Consider the following 6,043-nt stretch of genomic DNA (forward strand, 5'->3'; position numbering starts at 1 on the left):
ATGTGCCAATGACAGGATACTGTGGGATTCAGAGCAGCAAAAGTGCCTGTAAGGAAGATAGCAGAACTAATCATGTTGAATGGGCTGCAGAGAGGGAATGACATAAATGGCTCTCCCCAGTTCTATAGCTCCAGTGTCTAGGTAACCCCTGGAGTTGTGGAGTTGTAGCCTAATTTAAGGAACATAAGCATACCCCTAAGTCAGAAATATTTAAAAGATTACTCACAAATACAACGTGCTATAAGTTTTAATTGGAAGTTTTAGAAACAAGCCAAGAGGGAAACAAAAGATAAAATGTCACTTGAGTTTTAACACCCTACTTTATTAAGGAAAGGAGAAAAGAGTGGAAAGGAAAAAAGGAAACAGTGGGGAATCCAGGGACTCGGAAATATTTGTTAAACTGTACTTCAGACCTACAGTTAACTTCTTTTTTTTTAAAATATATTTTATTGATTTTTTACAGAGAGGAAGGGAGAGGGATAGAGAGTTAGAAACATGGATGAGAGAGAAACATCGACCAGCTGCCTCCTGCACACCTCCTACTGGAGATGTGCCCGCAACCAAGGTACATGCCCTTGACCGGAATCGAACCTGGGACCTTTCAGTCCGCAGGCCGACGCTCTATCCACTGAGCCAAACCGGTTTGGCTATAGTTAACTTCTTAAGGCTTAAACCCGTGGTGGGCAAACTGCGGCTCGAGAGCCACATGCGGCTCTTTGGCCCCTTGAGTGTGGCTCTTCCTAAGCCTTAGGAGTACCCTAATTCAGTTAATAACAATGTACCTACCTATATAGTTTAAGTTTAAAAAATTTGGCTCTCAAAAGAAATTTCAATCGTTGTACTGTTGATATTTGGCTCTGTTGACTAATGAGTTTGCCGACCACTGGCTTAAACCATTTGCGACATAACATGACTGAATTATGTACTAAACCAGTGTTGTTGTTTTTTTTAAATATATTTTATTGATTTTCTACAGAGAGGAAGGGAGAGAGATAGAGAGCCAGAAACATCGATGAGAGAGGAACATCGATCAGCTGCCTCCTGCACACCTCCCACTGGGGATGTGCCCGCAACCCAGGTACATGCCCTTGACCGGAATCGAACCCGGGACCCTTCAGTCCGCAAGCCGACGCTCTATCCACTGAGCCAAACCGGTTTCGGCTAAACCAGTGTTGTTTAAATTACAAGTCTAACATTACAATATTGCTAGATGTACCTTGTCACTACAAAGGAAACTACCAACACTGCCTAACTCTCTTTCTAAACAGCCATCCTTCCTCATCATTGTGTGGCTGGATACACCACCAGGCCAAAAGAACTGACCCCTGTTTTTCAAGCACTTTCTTCTTTTTCTTTCCCTTAGGAAGGTCCTAAGGATGCTTTCTTTTCTTCTTAAAGCTGCCAGCACTGCGGGGTTCTTCCCATTAGATTTACTATTATTCCTTACTCACCTCATTCTTCTGATTTGAGACAAACACATAGGCCTTTAGGATGTTTAGGGTTTTGTTTTGAATCACTATGTGAAAATAGACATGTGACAGCACAGAATAAATATGAAGAAATTGCAAAAGTTACTGAATTTTACAAAATTCTACAGTTACCTCTGATTCACATTCCCTTTCTCCCTGCTATGGTGGTTACCAAGATCCCACAGTCTTTATTCCAGAGTGGGCTTTCATTAAGCTTCGGACTTCCCACAAAACTCAGAAACCATAAAATAAATGGTTCTTAATTTTGTCTACATAAAAAATCCTAAACAGCAAAACTTCCATAAGCAAAGTTAAAAGAAAAACAACAAATGGGAACACATATTTGAAACTTCTATAAACGACTAATTTCCTCATTATATAAAGGGCCTCTACAAATCAACAATAAAAGACCAATCATTCAATAGAAAAATAAGCAACTGATACAGAGAAGGCAGTTCAAAGAAATGAAAATACAAATGGATCTTGAACATGTGAAAATATGTTTATGTTTAACAGAAGAAGAAAAAACCCTACACTGAGCCCTAGCCCTGTGGCTCAGTTGGTTGGAGCATAGTCCTGAACACCAGAGGGTTGCGGATCTGATCTCTGCTCATCCCTGGTCTGGCACTCACTGGAGGAAATGCTCCATGCTTCTCTCTTATCTCTCTCTTTCTCTGTCTCTTTCATCTCTCTTTCTCGCTCTCTCTCTTCTCCCTGCCTCCCTCTCTTTCTCTAAAAAACAACAACAAACAACAACAACAAAACATCAAACAATAAAAACATATCCTCAGTGAGGATTAAAGGGAAAAAACAGCCCTGGCTGAGTAGGTCAGTTGGTTGGAGATTCGTTCCGATACACCAAGAACACCAAGGTTTTGGGTTCAGTTCACAGATATCAACCAATGAATGCATAAATAAGTGGAACAACAAATCGATGTTTCTATTTCTCTCTCTCAAATCAATAAATAAAAAGAAAAAAGAAACCTACACTGAAATATCATCTCATGTATTAGACTGACAAAGCTAAAATATGATACTGTTGTGTGTGGGTGTAAGGAAAGACACTATTACATTACTGATGGGAGTGTAAGTTGGTACCACCACTACAGACAGCAGTTTAGCAATATCTACCAAAATATAGATGTACAAAGCTTCTGTTCCAGAAATTGACTTCCAGGAATTCATCCTACAGATGTACTCACATGGACAAAATGACATATAAACAACGTTATTCAGTGCAGCATTGTTTATAGTAGAAAGGAACTGGAAACAACTGCCTCTCATTAAGATATTGGTTAGATAATGTTACTACAGTGAGATACCAAGAAACAACAGAAAAGAGTGAGAAACCTCTTTATATACTGATATGGAATGAGCTCCAATACAAATTGTTAAATTAAAACAGCAAGATTCAAGACATATGGGATGATTAAAATACATGTACACATTTGCTCAAATAAGCATACATTATCTCTTTTTATTTTTATTGATTTCAGAAAGGAAGGGAGAGGGAGAGAGATAGAAACATCAATAATGAGAATCATTGATTGGCCGCCTCCTACATGCCCCCTACTTTGGATCAAGCTGGCAACCCGGACATGTTCCCTTGACCAGAATCGAACCCAGGACCCTTCAGTCCGCAGGCTGACACTATCCACTGAGCAAACCAGCCAGGGCCATACATTATTTCTTGAAGGATATTGTTAGCATTAGTTGCCTCTGGGGAGAGGAACTGGATGATCCAGGGGAAGGGGAGGGAGGGAGCCTTTTTTGTTTTTTTACTACGTATCTTTTCTTTATGCCTTTTGACTTCTGAATCATGAATGTATTACCTATTCAAAAATTAAATATTCTTTTAAAAATAAAAGAAAATTCTCCCCACTTCAGAACTCTGAACTCTGTACTAAAAAGTGGAAAGGTTTGATGGAAACCACTTCCAAAAATAAAAGCCCCATATTTTAACTACAATACTTGCAGAATCAAATAGATTACTTATTTCTAAGGACCTCAAGCAGGGCTGGGATAAGGATGGGTTGAGTAAGGCACTCGCCTTGTATGCAAAATTTAAGGATATGCCAAAAACTAAAAAATCCAGAAATATAAAATTTTAATGTAATACATAAACATAATTCAAAAATCCATGATGAAGAAAATATCAAAATTCTAAATGCCACACCAAGCCATACTAGAGCATGTGCCCTTGACAAAAGGAAAAATGTGGGCCCCATATACAAAGTTATATACATATAACTTTTTTCTAGAACATTAAAGCAGTTGGAAATCTTTTGAAATTTTGAAAATTGAAAAGTAGATTAAAACACAGCATTAAAGATAAATATTTTATCTATACCGAAATCAAAATTTATTAAATTTTACTTTCCTGGATTTCAATGGAAGTAAACTCATCAATAATATTTTCATTAACTATTTTCCTGGCAATGTGGTGGAATTTAAATGCAAGTAGATGCTGGAGAATCTCTGGAAATGAGAATCACAAAGATTTTTTTTTTAGTTATGCTATGCTAAGGACTTTGGATATATTTTAAAGGTGGTGGGGTACCTCTAAAGTATTTTAGGCCTGTGTTTTAGGAAGATTACAATCACATCAGTGCCCAGGACTGAAAAAGGAGAAGACTGGAAGTAAAGACCTGATAAACTTTTAAGGTAGAAATGAAATTCCAAGGTTGATGGGCTAGGTTTTGATGACTAAACAAGAGGAGTAAGAGGAAAAACCTGAGGATGACCAGCCATTGACGATTCACCCATTTACAACCTGTTCTGTATCCAGATTATATTACACATTTGCTCCTGAAATGTGTGAAGGAAATAAATTACCCTTTTCTTTCTAAGAAGCATGCCAAGCACCTTTTATTTTTGTAGAAGAGCTCACCAAAAAAGTTGAGAATCATTAATCTCATCAATTTTCTCATATTAAAAATGACTCATCCATTATATATATATCCATATGTAAGGTTCATCTTTCTCCTCACACTCACTATAGTCCTTTAAAAAAAAAGTCCTTTTCAAGAAACCTGGCACAGGAGAACAGGCAGGGAGCTGGATCGCGGAGTGTGAGTGAAGGAGCCCAGCCGCTTGCCCGCCCGCCGCCGCCTCCCCTCCCTAAGCTGTAGCCCGGGCGGGCCCGGCACGCTGCCCCAGCCTCTCCCTCCTCGTCAGGCCGCCAGGGCAGCGCGCGCAAGGCAGGGGGAGGGAGAACTAGCGGCGCGAGAGGAGGCAGCCGGACAAAGCGAGCGCGCGGGCGCCCGCGTGCGTTTGGCGTGAGGGGAAGCCGCTGCCCGCCCCCTTCGCCTTCCCTTCTCTCCCCTTCCCCGCTTCCCCTCCACCCCCACCCCACTCCCAACCGCGGAGCAGCACCTTGTGGGCGCCAGCGGCCAAAGTCAGTAAAAAGAAGCTCAACTCCAACCACGACGCGGCCGACGAGACCTCAGAAAAATAACAGCAAGAAGCGATTGAACATATTGATGAAGTACAAAATGAAATAGACAGGCTTAATGAACAAGTCAGTGAGGGGATTTTGAAAGTAGAACAGAAATATAACAAACTCCGCCAACCATTTTTTCAGAAGAGGTCAGAATTGATCGCCAAAATCCCACATTTTTGGGTAACAACATTTGTCAGCCATCCACAAGTGTCTGCACTGCTTGGGGAAGAGGATGAAGAGGCACTGCATTATTTGACAAGAGTTGAAGTGACATAATTTGAAGATATTAAATCAGGTTACAGAATAGATTTTTATGTTGATGAAAATCCTTACTTCGAAAATAAAGTTCTCTTCAAAGAGTTTCATCTGAATGAGAGTGGTGATCCATCTTCAAAGTCCACTGAAATCAAATGGAAATCTAGAAAGGATTTGACGAAACGTTCAAGTCAAACACAGAATAAAGCCAGCAGGAAGAGACAGCATGAGGAACCGGAAAGCTTCTTTACCTGGTTCACTGACCATTCTGATGCAGGTGCAGATGAGTTGGGAGAAGTCATCAAAGATGACATTTGGCCAAATCCATTACAGTACTACTTGGTTCCTGACATGGATGATGAAGAAGGGGAAGGAGAAGAAGAAGAAGAAGAAGAAGAAGAAGAAGAAGAAGAAGAAGAAGAAGAAGAAGAAGAAGAAGAAGAAGTGGAAGGGTTGGAAGATATTGATGAAGAAGGGGATGAGGATGAAGGTGAGGGAGATGAAGATGATGATGAGGGGGAAGAAGGAGAGGAAGATGAAGGAGAACATGACTAATGAACACTGATGGATTCCAACCTTTTTTAATTTTCTCCAGTCCCTGGGAGCAAGTTGCAGTCTTTTTTCTCTTTTTCTCCCCCCCACTGATGGATTCCAACCTTTTTCTTTTTGAGGACTCTTTTCTCCCCTTTACACCATGGTTCTCACCTTATGTGGGGAGGATGTACTTTGAGCAGAATACAGTGGGAAAAGAATCTTTGCCCCTTTTTGTTCCAAATTCATTTTTATCCCTTCCTGTCTCAAGAAAAACTTAATGGAATCAACATCACCGTGCTCTGTGGGAAAAAAGAAAAACCTTCTGCTCCCTTAGCTCTGCTGG

At 40.4% G+C, this 6,043-nt stretch overlaps 1 pseudogene; it reads left to right on the top strand.

Annotated features, from left to right (window-relative positions):
• The first annotated feature begins 2,610 nt into the window (after positions 1-2,610).
• LOC102417245 lies at positions 2,611-5,791 on the top strand (annotated as a pseudogene).
• Positions 5,792-6,043: the final 252 nt, after the last annotated feature.

Source organism: Myotis lucifugus, unplaced genomic scaffold (genome assembly GCF_000147115.1).
Source record: "Myotis lucifugus unplaced genomic scaffold, Myoluc2.0 scaffold_13, whole genome shotgun sequence".
Classification (NCBI taxonomy): domain Eukaryota; kingdom Metazoa; phylum Chordata; class Mammalia; order Chiroptera; family Vespertilionidae; genus Myotis; species Myotis lucifugus.